Genomic DNA, 17,458 nt, shown 5'->3' on the forward strand with positions numbered 1-17,458 from the left:
TTATTTACAAAAAACAAAGACAATGAAATTTTACATGCACCAATAAAGGCAATGGAAATTTTTTTTTGAAATATTGGAAACCCGTTCCTTTTTTTATTGTTTAGGTGCTATATTTGATCCTAGAAAATTAGCACGTTTAGAAAATGGTCTTGACAATTAAGTGAAAATTTACAAAACGAATCATATGTCAATCAAATAGGAGAGGTAAAAATAGTCTTTTCGAAGTATATTCCAATATGAAAACAGGTATGGGAACCGCAGTCGCAAAGGGCGAAATATCCAGAGAAGCTGTAGCAGAAGAAACAAATGAAGACTTATTCTTGGAATGCACTGAATAGGCCGAAGAGACCGAGTCCGAAGCACAGCCTCTTCTTCAGAGCAAGCACACCACAACAACAACAACAACTATATGCTGTCCTCCATGGAGTCGCAGAGTAATGAACTTCAACAATATTTGGCGACCCCGAAATGTTTTCAACAGGTCACTTGATCTCTTAGAGTATTGGAGAGCCAGAAAATGTATTTTTCCGGTATTATCAAGAATTGCCTTGGATGTTTTCGCTGTTCGTCTCAACCGTCTCATCGAACAAACATTTAGTGCAAGTGGAAGGATTTAAATGAAAGGAGGACTAAACTTGCTCCAAAAATGATTGAAGTCCTCACATGTCTCGAGATTGGGAACGATCGCGCCATCAAGATAATACGAGGTTATCGACAATGCTTTAGTAGAATCATTTCAATTTTGTAATATAGATGATACAGATGAGGGAGGTCCTAGTGAACCACCCCAATTTTGTTGTTTTGTAAAATGTAATTTGTAAATTAATTGTCAATTATTGCAATCTTTTTTTTTTTACCAAGTTTTTCTCCAATTGGGTTTTTCTTGGTGAGGTTTTTAACGAGGCAATAATTGTTGTAATTTCTTATTTTATTTTTTGATAAATGATAAGTCTAATTTTTCTATATTACAATTTTATTGTATTAAAATTGAATTAATATTTGAAATGTTAACAAAAAAAAAATTGAATTGAATTGAATTATTTATTTGAAAAGTTAACTAAAAACAATTAATTTTAATTATTTCTTTGAAAAGTTAATTAAAAAAACAAAAAAAATAAAAAAACACAAAAAAAAAAAGAAAATCGGGCTAACCCGGCCGGACCGTGCCTAACCCGGCGGGTTAGGGCTAGCGGGCCAGGCTGGGCCAGCCACTCTCCCTAAATTGGCGGGCCTAACCCGGCCCGCCTTTGTTGGCGGGCGGGTTAAGCCCAGCCCGCCAAAGCATGTAACCCGCCGCGGGCCGGGCCGGGCGGGTTACTTTTCCACCATTACTTAAAATGCATTTTGATTTGATATAAGGATAAGATAGAGAATCAAACGCGTATTTTTGTTATTTGGAGTAGTACTTCTGAAATATTATTGTTAGGTAGAGTTAAGTGGTTATTACGAAATAAAATTTGAAAATTAAAAATAGTTAAGGCTGCATTTGTTTCACAATTTTCCTTCTATCCTATCCAAAATACACATTTGTTTCTTTATTCTGAAAATATTATTCAATTATTTTTAAACCCCTAAGTTTGTTGATTTAACTAAACACCATCAATTTTTTCTTTTACAAATTGACAAAAACATCCCATCAACCCATATTTGGCAGATTCCAGCTACCATCGCCGAAAGGTGGCCAGAATCTGGTATAATAGCGCATTACTAACTGGATCTGACTGATAGTGCGCTGATATAACCCTTTCTGGCCAGATCCATCTTGAATCTAGTCAAAAAAAGCCAAATCTACGACTAAAATTGACCATTGATGGCCAGATCTGACTGCGCTTGGTTGTCAACGACGGCCAAAGATTTGACCATCTTTGATGATGCTAGATCTTTAGCCATAGATCTGGCATTAATCTGATCAAAAAAGGCTATATTAGTGCACTATCAGCCAGATCCCAATAGTTCCTTAGCTGTGACATATGCAAGAGAATCTCGTCTCTGACTAAACCAATGACACTACTGGTCATTATCCAAGGGGGATGCTGTGGGTGGTTTTCTCTTGTCAGCTTTTGGAAACTCCTGACATATATTCTGGTCGGGCCTTCTTCCTTCGGCCACCTTCATCTTGTCACATTTTGTGAAAACAAAAGTCAAATAGATGCGATTGTTTATATCATATTCCTATTCTAAATCAAAATAAATATATTTGTTTCCCTATTCTCAAAATACATTTTGATTTGGCACATGGTAGGGAAACAAACACGTATTTTAATTATTTAGAGTAGTATTTTTGAGATATTATTGTTAGGTAAAATTGAGTGGTTATTACGAGGTAGAATTTGAAAATTAAAAATAGTTAAGACTGCATTTGTTTCACAATTTTCCCCCTATCATATCCAAAATACACATTTGTTTCTTTATTCTGAAAATATTATTCTATTTTATTCAATTATTTTTAAGCCCCTATCATAATTGATGCTCAACGTTAGATGGTAACAAAAGAAATGAACTGGAAACTTCTCATTGGGGTTGGAATCTAAAATTTTTCAGAAATCTTAAAGCTAAAGAAATCTGAAGTCCCAAACAAGGTAAGGGAGTTAACTTATTATATAGCTCAACAATGTATTGTTTAAGAGGTGGTAAGAACAACCATGTATTGTTGAGAGGCATGTACCTTTAAGAGGTGGTAAGAAGGGATTGTGCTTCTAAGACAATTCTCCAGGCTTTTCGGATGGAAATAGATAAAATATTTTTTGAAGATGTTAGTGGAAAAGAAGTTTCCTTCAGTAGGATAAAGTAAAATTTTGGGCTTCTGTACGAGCTTATGTCTCCTCAGAGTTGCTTCTTTTTTATTGATCATCATTGGGAAGCTTCAATGTTATAGTTGGATGGTTTATGTTCTTTTTGATTGGGTCTCTTGAAGATTTAGGTTGATTTAATACTTGATTGACCTCTCTCAACTAGCTACACCTTGTTTTTGTGGTTAGCTTATTTATTTGTTTTTATTAGTAATAAAAATCTTCTGGTTCCCTAGCAAGAACAAGAAAAATAAAAGGAGGCACTGAATACGCTCATTAAAAACACACCACAAAACGGCTTAACAAGACACAAAGTACTAAGATATAAAGTGTAAAGAGCTTACCCACCATAACCAGGCAAATCAACAATATACCAACTTTTGCTCACCAAAAAATGATTTATTAGCTGAGTCTTCCCTGCATAAACATAATTTGATTAAAACCAAAAAAATATATATAATAGAAAATCTTAGAAAAGAATAAACAAAACAAACAAAAAACTGAGAGCAATTTCTTTTTTGCGAACCAGAGCACTCTCAGTCATAAAATAAAAAATTAAAAAAAATCTTAAAGAATAAACTGTAAAGAATGGTTGAAAGAAAAATACAACTAGTATAGAACAGATCATTCTATTCGATTTTCAACTTCTGAATAAATACCAAAATGAAATCGTTTACCATATACGGGCAGTTATCGGTGAAACTGAAAGTATAACATAAACTCTAATTTACACTTAAAATAATACACGCAAAAGTATAACACAAGTTACACAACTATAATTTCACAGTTATATATATGTACAATTGATAACTTGCGAGTTATATATATCACTTTCACTGCCCAGCCAATTATTATTTATTCTTATTGGCTTGAGATTACAGTAGACAATAACCTATAATCTATAGCTTCTGTTTTTCTTCTTCAGAAACCTTCTAATCATTTTTGCTCTCCTGGCATTATGAAATCCGACTCCGGCCTCCCCTCATTTGATGAACCATCACCTGAGACAGTATCAATGAATCTACTATGTCATAAGATTGGTAGACTGAAAAATGGATTAATATGAAACAATACATGCAAGAACATTACAGATGAATATATATATATGATATACCCGTATCTTGGGAGGTGTTAAAGAAGAAAACTGTGATTCGAAGAACATTAGGAAATTGATGATCTTGAACGCAAAGCCTCAGACCATTGATTCCCAGCGGTTGTTGACCCCAATAGCAAACCAGGTGGGTAATAACAAGTAGCAAAGCAGCTACCAGGCAAGCAGCAACCATCAACATTCTTTCTTCTTTCTTTAAGTAGTAGTTTTGAGTCTAGCGCGATATACTGCTACTGGTAAGAGAGAGCTTTTTGTTATATATAAACATGGCGTCCTCATATTGTATTGACTCCTTTTCGACTTTAAAAAAATATCAGATCTGTCAACAAACTTGTTAGATTATAGTTGAGCGTTAGCATACATTAAGAGCATTCTAACTGATAGAGACGACAGCTAAGTTAACTTCATCAAATTAAGTTGTGCTTTTTGTCCAATTACAAGTAGCGAGGATTTCTAATTTTAGGAAAAAAAAAAAAAAAGTCAAACAGCTGGTAGCTCATTTGTTATTGTCCAGTGACACACTAACACTGACTGCTGCATGCCAGCTTAATTTCTTTCACGCCATATATTAATAGACGTGTTTACTTAACCTAACTGTGCAATTAAAGACGTTTTTATTGAAAAGAAAACGTTAAAGTAATAATCAGTCTTGGATCTTCGTATGATCTGTTTCGTCTGCTGTTATCTTTGCCCTTGTTAGTCAAAAAAATTATTTATTCAGACGGAGACATATTAACCTCTGAAGTCAAAATCCTGTTCAACTAGGAGCAGCCCTTTGAAACCCAAAAAGTAGGAAAAAGAAAAAAAAAAACAAACCAAAGATTTAGGACATGACATGAGGTTTAGAAACAAATACTACTTGTAGGCGTTGGGTGTTTGTTTTCATCTTAAGATGGATTATGCTAGGAGACAACATCTTTATTGCTGACGGGGTTCGATGGATTATGCTAAGAGACAACATCTTTATTGCTGACGGGGTTCGATGGATTATGCTAAGAGACAACATCTTTATTGCTGACGGGGTTCGATTCTGCTACACATGATTCTCCTAAATATCTTTATTACTGATTAGATAAGACCTAATAGATTAGAATAATTATTCCATGATTGAAACTAAGCTGCAATGACACCTGGCAATAAATGTATGAATGAATTGAAGTTACATCAGGTTTGAGTGACTCTGCCCCTATTGATCCCAATAGTTCCTTAGCTGTGACATATGCAAGAGAAGCTCGTCTCTGGCCAAACCAGTGACGCTACTGGTCATGATCCAAGAGAATGCTGCGGGTAGTTGTCTCTTATCAGCTCCTGGAAACTCCTGATATACATTCTCGTCGGGCCTTCTTCCTTTGGCCACCTTCATCTTGTCACATTTTGTGAAAACAAAAGTCAAATAGATGCGTTTGTTTAAATATCATATTAGTATGCCAAATCAAAATGCATATTTATTTTCCTATTCTCAAAATATATTTTGATTTGGCATACAATGGGATAGGAAAATAAACATGTAGTTTAGTTATTTGGAGAATATTATTGTTAGGTAGAGTTAGATAGTTATTACGAGATAGAATTTAAAAATTAAAAATAGTTGAGGCTGTATTTGTTTCACAATTTTCCCCTTATCCTATCCAAAATAAACATTTGTTTCCTTATTCTGAAAATATTATTCTATTTTATTCAATTAATTTGAAACCCCTAAGTTTGTTAATTTAACTAAACACCCTCAATTTTTTTTTTTTACAAATTGATAAAAACATCACAGCAACCCACATTTGAAAGGTGGTCGAAATTTGGTATAATGACACACTACTAACTGAATCTGACCGGTAGTGCGTCGAAATAGCCCTTTCCGATCAGATCCAAGCTGAATCTGGTCGAAAAATGCTAGATCTACGACTAGATCTGACCATTGATGGCCATATCTGGCCGCGTTTGGTTGTCAACGACGGCCAAAGACGACGCCAGATGTAATAGCCACTACTACTCAAAAACTTATAATGAAATACATACAAAATAAAATAAAGAAATTGGGCCCAAAATTTTCTTTTATTAAACATATATACATACTCTTTACAAACATACACATTTTTACACAAAACGTATAACATATACAAAAGTCATCAAAAACATAAGGGACAGTGTAACCGCTTCTACTCACCGCCGAATCCATTCCGACGTGTCCTCTCACCTAGGTCTGCAAAACATAGGAAAAACAACGGGTGACACTAAAATAATGCTCAGTAAGTAAATCCTCTACTCATGCTAGCCCCGTAACTCTCTTTCTCTAATTCTTTCCTTACAACTCCTCATTCAATTTCTCTTTGTGTACTTCTCTCTTTATCTCGTTTTCTTTCTCTTAGACTCTTTTTCTATTACCTTTCTTTAGTTAAATCACACCCCATCTTACCGGGGGCACCGGCCGGGACTCGCTCCCACTCTACGTAATCTCTACTCATCCTAGCCGATCGGACTCGGTTATGCATGGATTCGGAACCCTTGGTCATGTGAGTGTATAATCTCCTCTCTCGGGTACTCAGGTATAGCCCTTATCCGCATGCACTCTCACGGGCTACACCACTTCTCTATCTCATACTCATGCCGCTCTCTCAATGCGGCGTACATGCGGGAATACTCTACCCATTACTCACGGGTTCCCCATCGCACAACCTTCTATTCTCTTTCTCTTAACTCTTAAAGTAGCTTATACTCAAATTCTCTACTAAATCTCAAGCTACTTCTCAAGTGTATAAACAAAAGTGTAGAGCTAGCTCATGCTCCCTAATGCACTAATGAAATGCCAACTACAAGATGTCCTCAAACCCGTCATTCTGCACAGGTCACCTAAAACGCCATAACTTGCGTTATACACCTCGGATTCAACTTTTTGGTCTCGTTTTAAAGCTTAGAAACAGGGCTACAACTTCTATGTTTTGGTCTCACCCAGTTCAGTCCAAGTATCCCAAAAATTACTTAGAAAGTTACGGCAGTGACAGGGCAGCACTTCACTTAGGCATTTCATCAAGCAACTCATGTGCATATAAATACTCTACTAAAATGAATACTATACTTCATTCTCTAGCCTCCAAAATAGGAAAACTCCCTCTAACAACCATAATTCCCTGTCAAGAAAAGCACTCCCAAAAAGCTTCACACAACATCTCACGAACTTCATCTCAATTCCATTCTCAATACACATTAAAACACTTCTCTACATGGAATCTATCCAACAACTACAAAATAGCTACTCATCTCAATTCAATTTCTCATCAAGCATACTACATACTGATCATGCATACATCTACACAAAAAAGCTTTTTTAAAACTCAAGTTGGTTGGATTTACTTACCTTGTGCAAAGATGACTTCTTTAGCATTTTTCCTTCCCTTTGTGGTCTTGTCTCTTCTCTACAACTCAAAACACCCACAAGGACAGCAGCAACCATATAGACTTCACTACAATTTATAAAATTCACATCTAAAGCATGAATCCTTACCTTGGATGCCTTAGATGAAATCTCTACTCAAAACCCCTCTTAAATCCCTTAGAAATCTTGGAAGATTGGATGGAGAATTGAGAGAAAATGGGCAAATGGAAGAGGCGGTGGAATGAAATGAATAAAGGCTTTCTCTACACTTTACTTCTTTTTAGTTCATATTATAAGCATCTTTTCCCATTTTGCCCTTACCTCTTTGGAAATTCCATCTATATCCTTTGACCTTTCAAATATACCCCATCCAAACACAATCTCTACTAAATTTCCTTTCATTTTACTTCCATTTTTCCTACTAATTAGGGTAGAATGGTCATTGTGTCCCAAAAAAGAATTCTCTAGAAAACTCAAGAACTTTGTATTAGGCTCGTCGCCGCGGCGAAGAACTTTGCGTCGCCCCGGCGAAACAGGGCAGAACCTACCCGTGGGTGCAACTCCTCCTCCTCGCCGCGGCGAAGATTATTCTTCGCCCCGGCGAAGATTGGATTTTCAAACTTCACCATCAAACTTCACCAAATTCAACCAATTTCAAGGTAACCAATCACCAACTCAACATACATGAACATAAACTCAATTGAAGCTGAAACAGTAAACTTTTAACTAATACAGCAAATCTTAAATACGTATCTCAAGTGGGATATTACATCAGATCTTTGGTCTAGATCTAGCATTTTCCGACCAGATTCACGATGAATTTGGTCGGAAAAGACTATATCAACACCTACCGACCGTGCGCCATTATACCAGACTCCGGTCACCTTCCGACGGTGGTGGTCGAAATCTGCAAATGTGGGTTGATGGGTGTTTTTGTCAATTCTAAAAAAAAAATTTGAGGGTGTTTAATTAATTAACAAACCTAGGGGGTTTAAAAATATTGAATAAATGAATAATATTTTCAAATAAGGAACACAATGTGTATTTTGGATAGATAGGGGAAAAATTGTGAAACAAATGCAGCCTATTGTTTCCCTATTCTCAAAATCAATCCTAAATTATTCAACTATTTTTAATTTTCAAATTCTACCTCGTAATAACCATCCAGCTCTACCTAACAATAATTTCAAAAATAGGACTCTAGATAACTAAACAATGCACCCGAACACAACAAAAATGCAACAAATTAACGTGAGAAGTTTGGATTTAAGCTTGCCTCAACACTATATAAGGACGATAGAATTATTGAGTTTAAGATTCAGGAGCAGCTTACATTGCTATGTCCAAGCCAATGGCACAGTCCAGGTCAATCTTCTGCGTGGAACACTGCATCAATGAGAACGAGGACACCGACCAGAGTTTCTCTATTTGATAGTAGCCTTTTGTGAATGAGAACCAATCGATTCGAGCGAGCATCTGAGCTTTAGCAAAACTAAAACAAAAGGAATCCACCAAGTATTAAGTAAAAGACAAATATTTCATGTTCGCACAAAGTTTTGCATATATGAAGAGAAGCATTCACTTCTTGACTGTTCCATGGGTTTAACAAGGTACCAATATCATGCATTACTTGTAATTACTATAATAAAGAAATTATAGGAAAACGGTGAAATCATGAGAGGTCTTTGGTGACCTTTCATTGATTTGGATTGTACTTTCTTGGCTGGGTCATGGATTACTAAAGGTTCATATAGAAGCAAGGAACTAGCTTCTTCAAGCTTTTCAGAGCAAATTATTTCGAAGCTTGGCTAGAGAAGTTCAACAATGATAATGGCATTTCAATGAATTTCCTCAATAGGTAATTGATCCTCAGGGCATAAAGGTTGAAGATTGGAGACTTCTACTGAAACTATAATCAATATTCAGGTGGGAGAAGGTACAAATCAGTTGACTAGAGGGGCAGGAATTTTCAGACCATTTCAGTTCTCATGAGAGCAAGAGCTTGGAAAGTAGCACCAGTTAGGCTGATTGCTTGGCTTATAAGAGACAGTAGAGAGCGGATTTGTGCTAGAGTCAAAGGATCATATCCATGGTGGAAAATTCAAAAAGCTCTTTCTAGATTTCCATAACCTAAAATTTCCCTCAAACTTTTCAGGTCGACAAGGCCACTATTCTTCTAATAGTCACAAATGTGCACAGTAAATGGGTAAAATAGGCAGAAGGATGTTGAAAAGAAAGATTTTTGTTGGGTTCGAAGATGGAGACCAATGAGTAACATTGTAAGGAGTAAATTAATATCTAAGTGAGCATGGTTGGGCTTACAGGGGCTTCCTTTTCACTCATGGAATAGAGAAGTCTTTGAGAAAATAAGTGCTATGAGTGGAGGATTAATCATGATCATATAAGAACTCAAAACTGCTCCTCCCTCCATGAAGCTCAAATTACAGTCATAAGGGAGATTTAGCTTTATCCCAGCAAGGTTAGATGGTACAAAAGAACTGAACTGGAAACTTCCATTGGGGTTGGAATCTAAAATTTTTCAGAAATCTAAAAGCTAAAGAAATCTGAAGTCCCAAACAAGGTAAGGGAGTTAACTTATTATATAGCTCAACCATGTATTGTTTAAGAGGTGTAGAACAACCATGTATTGTTGAGAGGCATGTACCTTTAAGAGGTGGTAAGAAGGGATTGTGCTTCTAAACAATTCTCCAGGCTTTTCGGATGGGATAGATAAATATTTTTTGAAGATGTTAGTGGAAAAGAATTTCCTTCAGTGGATAAAGTAAAATTTTGGCTTCTGTACAGCTTATTCTCCTCAGAGTTGCTTCTTTTTATTGATCATACTTGGGAAGCTTCAATGTTATAGTTGGTTTATGTTGTTTTTTGATTGGGTCTCTTGAAGATTTAGGTTGATTTAATACTTGATTGACCTCTCTCACTAGCTACACCTTGTTTTTGTGGTTAGCTTATTTATTTTTTTATTAGTAATAAAAATCTCTGGTTCCCTAGCAAAAACAAGAAAAAAAAAGGGGCACTGAATACGCTCATTAAAAACACACACACAAAACGGCTTAACAACAAAATCAAGTAAAGTAAAACGTTAAAAAACAATTTAAAAAAAAACCCAAGTACTAACATATAAGTGTAAAGAGCTTACCCACCATAACCAGGCAAATCAACAATTACCAACTTTTGTTCACCAAAAAATGATTTATTAGCTGAGTCTTCCCTGCATAAACATAATTTGATTAAACCAAAAAATTATATATAAATAAAATCTAAGAAAAGAACAAACAAAAAACTGAAGCAATTTCTTTTTTGCGAACCGAGCATTAATAAGCGGACTTTCCCACATTGGAGCGACCCACAATTGCAAACTCAGGTCGGTCATCTTTGGGGCAATCTTTGGCCCGACCACTGCTTTTTACAAACTCCACTTCCTTAATCTGGGAATGAACTGCATAGGGCCCCACCACGATATTCGACCCGGGCAAAATCATGTCTTCAGTCACCTCGTCCGCGTCGACCCAGGCGGTAGAAAGAGGAGGGTCCGGACGAACTGGGCCGTGTCTGACATGGGTTGCCACTTTTTGTGGTTTTTGAAGCCGTGGTCACATGGGTGTCGGGTTTGGACCCGGGTTCGGGCTAAGGATGAGTGAGAGAAGTTGGATTTGAAAGAGAGAGTAAATGGACATTCTTTAGGAGGCGAAGATAGAGATGCAGATGATAATGGATAAAAGCGTGAACAGTCGATTTCGAATCAGCATGTTCCGTGACATAAAAAGGGCAAAGCTAAACCCTAACATCATTTAATTTTACAGAGAGAGAAGGGGAATTTTAAATGGGCGTGAAGACATGTGATAAGAGATAGTAAGAAGATGGATCCATTGACTACGACTTTTTAGAAGACTAACAGGCTAACAGAAAATCAATTCACCACTGCCATTGCAAAGAGACCAACCAATGAAATATGAAAATAACACCACTGAGGTAAAAGAGCAAACGGTATACATAGAGAGTCCCACATGGCTAATAGGTGATCATTGAGGGGATTATCCCGTCGTCAATTTCAAGATCCGAAGAATTAGTTAAAAAACCCGCAAACTGGCTCCAACTCCCATCAAAAAGAAAATATCTGAAATAAAAATTCCAGAAAATCACAAAATTAATTTTAAACCACGTTCATCAAAACCAAAATCCTCACAAACATCACTACAAAAATTCATCTAGTGCACCTTCAAACCACCCCGTCCACCTCCAATTTAATTACAAAACGACATGGCCATGTCGTTTAGCCAAATCTGGCAACGCCGCCAACCAGATGCAAAGCGACGTTAGTGAAAAAGTGGGTTTTGAAAGGTTGTGGCTGGTTGTGACGGTAGGGAGGTGTGTCGTTATACTGGGTTTTGTTGCGTTGGGGGCTCTGTTAAGATTTTTTGCTTTTAAATCTTTTCGCTGTTTAAAGACTGATTTACGCCATTGCTTTTGATTTCTTGGCGTTAGAAAACGGTCTCAGGGAAGGGTATTGAGAATATTGAAATTAGGAGGGTGAGGAAAAATGGGTGCGTTTTGCTTATTGTTTTTATCTATATCCCAATCCTATTTTACAAATATTGTTTGGCACGTTATTCATAAAATATTAGTCTTTTTTTAATTACTCCTAGACCTCATAAGTTTATTAATTTCATAAATACCCAAAAAAAAGTTTAAAAACTAACAGAAACACCCCACCCACAATACTTGCCAGATTCTGACAACCACCGCCGGTGGTAGCCGAATCTATCACAACAGTCATATGACCACCGCAATGGCCGGTAATGACCAGATTTGACCGAAAAAGGCTAGATCTGACCGCAGCGACGGCCAAAGAAATGGCCAGTGTTGACTGTCAACGACGGCCAAATCTTGGCCATCGTTGACAACAACGACGGCCATATCTTTGCCGTCGCTGACGGCCAAAGTTGGCCTTTTCGGCCGTTGAAGGCCACATCCGGCCTTAGATCTGGCCTTTTTCGGCCAGATCTGTGGTAGATATGGCCAAAAAGGCCAGATCGATCGATGCCTGCTAGATCCGACCGGATTTTGTGGTTATCCAATTTTCCAGCCAGATTTTGGCGGTGGTGGCCAGAATCTGGCACTTTGGGTGTTAGGGGTGTTTTTATCATGTTACAATATTTAATATATTAGGGTATTTATTAAATTGCAAACCTTGGGGGCTTTTTCATAAATTTTTAAATTTTATCTCGTAATACTCCCCTATTCAACTATTCAATACTATCCCCAAAATTCTACCCAAAATAATAACCAACGCACCGTTAATTTCCAATTTTCCATTATAAATTTTAATTAAGTGTGATTAATTTACCAATTTCGCATTTCAAAATCTTCTGGATACAAAGTCACATTTCTCAAATACAAAAAATCACTCTCTTTCGATTCCCAATCTTTTTCTTTAAAATTAAAGCTAAAGAGAGGAGCGGTAACTAAAAAAAAAGAGCAACAGTACGGTCGACTAGTATTACACGTGTACGTTATCTTTTGCCACGCATTGTAGTACGGTACTTTATCCGGTTGATATAAAAGTTAAATAAAGGCGCGCGCAAAGATTCCCCTCCTCTACAATTCGTATTCATACATCTCGTACGCAAAATTTCTATCAATAGAAAGAAATCTCTTTTTAAAACATTCTCTGTTTAATCCATACACATTTTCGATATTGAAGGTGATGGCGAACCAAATCAGAGCAATCGAGACTTTCACGAGAATCACCGGCGCTTCTGAGTCAGTCGCATTTCATTTGGGGGTGCTTTTTTTTTTTTTTTTTTCTCTTACTTACTCAACTTCATCGATCAGATTAATTTCTGGAAACAAACATTGTTTATTTTCAAGAATGTCAAAAATCGTCCCTGTAAGATTCTTTTATTTTCTTATTATTATAATCACTGTTGCATTATTTAACTGTCAAAATCAAGAAACAGTTCTCACTTTGTGTTCTAGGGTTTCTTGGTTCGTTAACTGAACAATGTATATATTCTTACGAATTTGTTCTTTATAAATTGTAAGTGGACTACATATGCAAATTGTGGTCATAATTGTCAATTACTTTGGTTATCATCTAATTTCTTATTCGATTTTCAATTTTGCTTATTTTGCTCCATCACTGAACTCTTTATAGTTATACTAATTTCTAGGGTTTGTAGTTACTTTTACAGCTTATTTTACTTTTTTGTTTTATTTGTCTTTGAGTATCTGTAGTTAATTTCTGCAATGTGATTACAATGCATTATTCATGCTTTAGGCTAATCAAGAATATTGATATGATCCAGTCTGTTTTTGTCTCAATGTATAAAATAAAATCCTTATGGTTCTTTACTATTATCTCTCGTTCAACAGCTATAAAATATGTATTCTATTTCTAATGAATTTTGACTGCTTGATACACTGTGATTGGTGAACAGGAATATGGAGGCAATCTAAATGAAGCTGTGAATGCATATTTATGGAAGGGGACAGATACATGTATGGCATTTCTGTTTGTAGTTTTCATCTGTAAAATTATTTCTTCTGTTCTTTTTCATTAATCCTAGTTCCTCTTTGTTTCCTTAGAATTTGGCATAACGTTTAACTTGTATTATTTGTTTGTCTGGTTGTTCATTAACCATCATTTTCCCTCTGCTTTTCTGTTCAGTTCAAATCCACCAGCTGGTTTTTCTCTCTCCAGATAATATTGTGGATATGAACAGTCGAGTTCAACCTGGGCCAAACAGACTTTTACAACTTCTATCTGCTGCTAGAACTTTCAGGCCATCATTGTTACTTGATCCCAATTACAGAGAAATCTAATAAATGAGATTGTGCTTCTGCTTTCAATAGTCATACACCTGTTTCCAATACAGAGATTGCCCGGACAGTTCATAGCTGAATGAGCAGCCTCATCATGCAGGATTTATGCCATCTGATTATAATGGACGAATAACTCCATCATCTCAAATTCTGGACACTCGGGAATGTCTCAAGGATGAGGATTCACATTTGTATGGAAATGATATAAGAGGAAATGATTCAAGCTGCTATTGAGGCTTCAGACGAGAGGTTAAAGAGGGTTATTTGAATAAGCGTTTGGTTCCTGGATTATGGATCATAGATTATTTTACTTTTGATGATCCCTTGATTATCTTTTTTCAGTTCTTTTCTATTCACTTTTTGATGCAGGATTCATCTGGTATTGGATTTATGCAAAGGCAACTTGACTTAGAAGATGATGAATTATCTCATGCAGTTTCATTGTCTTTACAGGTTTGTAAATATTGCCTATTGTTTTCATTTATTTATTTTTGGCTGCTTTCCTTTTCTTACTGGTCCTTGTTTCATATGAGTTATATTCAGACAGCAGAGCAAGAGAAAGCAATGCGTGAACTAGTATTGAAAGACAGGGATCAACGACTGGGAGTCTGCGGTTTAGGTATAGAAGCTGAGAAAACTGACAGTAGCAGTAGGAAGGTAAGAAACTATTCTTGTTTCTCATCTTTTTCATATAGACTCTTGGGCATTTCAATGTCCTTGTCAGTTGATATCCCCAATCTGATGGAAGCTGCCAGCAGTATTTTATATTTCGATATCATTACATCTAACGAGATACTGTTTTTAGTTTGAGCCTGGAAACTCATCAGTCCAAGAGGGAGCTGAAGATGTGCGAGCGCAATCATCTGAAAGTTACATGTCTAATTTACGCAGTGCTGGTGATCATCCCCAAAGCAATAAATACGTTTTACCTTCTGATGAGGTATTTTTCTTTGTTCAAGTATAATGTTCAATTTACTCATGTAATAAAGAGAGTATAATACAAAGTGTATTACTGCTCTAATTGCTTATTTGGATCATGTCCTTCTTCTGGACATTCAAGTGGGGTGGTATTTCTTCCGAAGAGCTTGATGAAGTAGTTAGGATTGAGACAGAACTTTTTGGTGACATTCCACATCGCTCTAAGCATGAACCTCAGCTACAAAGTGGTCCAGACACAAGTGTGGGTCCAAATTCCCGTCCAGCTCCCCACCAGCCATCATCCTCTGTAATGGAAAAGCGGTTATTACGTGAACAACAGGTAAGAATTTCCCCATATCAATTGCATGCTTGATGATGTTTTTTTTAAGACATGTTGTTTAAATGTGCTTGCAGGATGATGAGTATTTGGCATCTCTGTTGGCTGACAGAGAAAAAGAAGCTAATGCTTTGAAGGAAGCTGAATCTCTTCACTTGAAGGAAGATGAGACTCATAAAAAATTGCTTGAGGAAGAGGTAGCGTATCTATTGATTTGGTTACCTCATCTATTCACCATGTTATTTTTTAAAATTCAGTGAACTTGACTCAGTGATAACCATTCTAACAAGATAATGATTTGGATTTTTTTTTTTTTTTTCTATTTTTATAATGGAATTAATGTTAATTGATGTCTGTCTGAGGTTCTGAGGAAATGGTTTGTACTATCACGAACAATTATTAGAAACGTTTGTCTCAAGGAAACTAATGTGAAAAGGTGATAGGAAGAGTAAATTGGTAACTTTTGATTCTTCCCTTAGTTTTTTTGACGGTTTTTATTATTTCTTTTAGTACTTGTATTATTAAGACAAGTCATTATGGAATCTAAATCAACTAATTGACTGGGGGTATAAGTGGGGAGATTATTTATGTGGTAAGCGGATAGTATTAACTTAAAACCCACTTAAGCATGCTTGATCAATGGATCATTGCCTTTTGCATGTGAACTTGAATAGATACTTAGTGAGATGTTGATCATTTGCCCATTTTCACCTTTTAATGTTAAAGTCCTTTTAGTGTATTTTTTAGTATATGTGTAATATTACTTGCTCTCTGTTGACATTTACGAGAGAGAGAGAGAGAGCTGCTTTTTCATTTCTTTAGTTCTTGCCAAGGCATTGATTTGCATTTTGATATCACTGTTGACAGAAATTTGAAAGGTGGCTAGCTGTAAAAGAAACTTCTCTTCCTCCTGAGCCAGCATTAGAGGATGAGAATGCTGTTACTCTTCTTGTTAAAATGCCAGATGGCAGCCGCCGTGGCCGTCCTTTTCTCAAGTCAGACAAGCTTCAGGTAGAATGAAATATTTAAATGATTGCACCAATTGTCTTATGGTTCAACTGACTGTGCTTTGTTCCTTTGCAGTTTCTATTTGACTTCATAGATGTTGGTAGAGTAGTGAAACCTGGCACTTACAGAGTGGTAAGTTTTCTTGACCCCTCTTCTAGTTATTTTCTATTATAGCTGTCGGTGGACTGATCAAGTCAACTTTAGGTGGCATATATATTTTTGTGTATTTCTTTCAACATTAAAGAAAACATATATGTACTCCGACTCATTTCTCGATTCTCCTGGACAGGTGAGACCATACCCTCGGCGTGCTTTTGATATTTGTGATGCCTCTTTAAGTTTTAGCGAACTTGGCCTTACCAGCAAACAAGAAGCATTGTTTCTAGAGCTCAAATAACGTATCAACTATGTGAACAAAGTTTGACACGAAATTAGGTTGGACTGCAAAGGTTTGTAGTCTTTGGTTGTATGCTCAAATAAATTTGAAAGCATTCTTGCATTTTAATTGGTATATGTGCAATGTTCATGACAGTCATGCTACAACTTCACAAGCTACTCGGAGATTTATTCCTATGCATGCAGAAATTGTTATCAATTGTAGAACTAACTGAATAGAAACACAAACCCCATGATGACAAAAAACTGCCCCATATGTGTTATTTTGGCATGGAATTGCTTAGTTGCATATGAGACATCAATTGGGTATCAACTGTATACCAAAGAAACCTCGACATCTCAATATTTTTGGTGGGAATTGACCATTCCACCTAAATCTATATTAGGAAACTAATGTCACAGCGATAGAGAAGGGAGAATGCAGGAATATTATTTGCAAAAGTTGGAAGTGTGCATCGGTTGGCCTCACTTTTCATTGCTTGAAAGGCATAGAAAACAAAGAACAAGAATTAGATGTCATTTATTTCATTAAGCTCCATCAAATCTTGATGGTCAGAGCAGTAAGCAGTTCATGCAAAATTAAGAGGAACAAAAGTCTTATTTGTGATAACGGACACGGTACGCCTCTAATCACTTTCTGCACGAGTTTGAACTTCCTTTACTCACAATTACTGTTACAATTTGCATGCTTT

General features: G+C 36.3%; 2 pseudogenes; one reads left to right on the forward strand and one right to left on the reverse strand.

Moving 5' to 3' along the window:
- Positions 1–1,919: 1,919 nt before the first annotated feature.
- Positions 1,920–10,841, reverse strand: LOC116119563 (annotated as a pseudogene).
- Positions 10,842–13,987: 3,146 nt separating this feature from the next.
- On the forward strand, positions 13,988–17,368 carry LOC116119572 (annotated as a pseudogene).
- Positions 17,369–17,458: the final 90 nt, after the last annotated feature.

This window comes from Pistacia vera, unplaced genomic scaffold (genome assembly GCF_008641045.1).
Source record: "Pistacia vera cultivar Batoury unplaced genomic scaffold, PisVer_v2 Contig896, whole genome shotgun sequence".
NCBI classification, from domain to species: Eukaryota; Viridiplantae; Streptophyta; class Magnoliopsida; order Sapindales; family Anacardiaceae; genus Pistacia; species Pistacia vera.